This window comes from Chenopodium album, chromosome 3, assembly GCF_948465745.1.
Source record: "Chenopodium album chromosome 3, dcCheAlbu1.1, whole genome shotgun sequence".
NCBI classification, from domain to species: Eukaryota; Viridiplantae; Streptophyta; class Magnoliopsida; order Caryophyllales; family Amaranthaceae; genus Chenopodium; species Chenopodium album.
The window spans coordinates 48,145,814-48,146,527 of record NC_137836.1 but is presented as its reverse complement, the minus strand read 5'-3'; positions in this window follow the sequence as shown (position 1 = coordinate 48,146,527).

Genomic DNA, 714 nt, shown 5'->3' with positions numbered 1-714 from the left:
GCTTTGGATGAAAATCGTCCAGAGCGTACTGTTAAGGTGGGGATGGCTACTTTTGCTAAGATGGGTGCAGACTTACACCTTGTACTAAAAGAATTCAAAGACATTTTTGCCTTTGAAGTGGAAGAGATGCCAGGCGTCAGCTCGGATCTTGTTGTCCACAAACTCGCCAAGAAGCCCATTCGGCAAAAGAAAAGAAATCACAGTGAGGAAAGAAGTCAGGCGGCAGCTGCGGAAGTAAAAAAGCTGCTGGACGCTGGGTTCATTCGGCCATGTAATTTCCCCAACTAGGTGGCCAATGTTGTGCTTGTAAAGAAGCCGAATGGGACGTGGTGTATGTGTGTTGATTACACAGACCTCAACAAGGCGTGTCCCAAGGACAGTTATTTGCTTCCAAATATCGACAGTCTGGTCGACTCTACAGCCGGCCACGCCTTGTTGAGCTTTATGGATTCCTATTCCGGCTTCCATCAAATTCCCCTGTGGAAGAAAGATCAAGAGAAGACGGCCTTCGTCACTGATCAGGGGTTATTCTATTATACTGTGATGTCGTTTGGCTTGAAAAATGCGCCTGCCACCTTCCAACGGATGATTAATACGGTCTTCATTAATCAAATCGGGAGGAATGTGGAGGCGTACATTGATGACATGATAGTCAAATCCAAGCTACAGACAGTTTATCTTGCTGATCTCCGAGAAATATTCACCAGCCTCAGG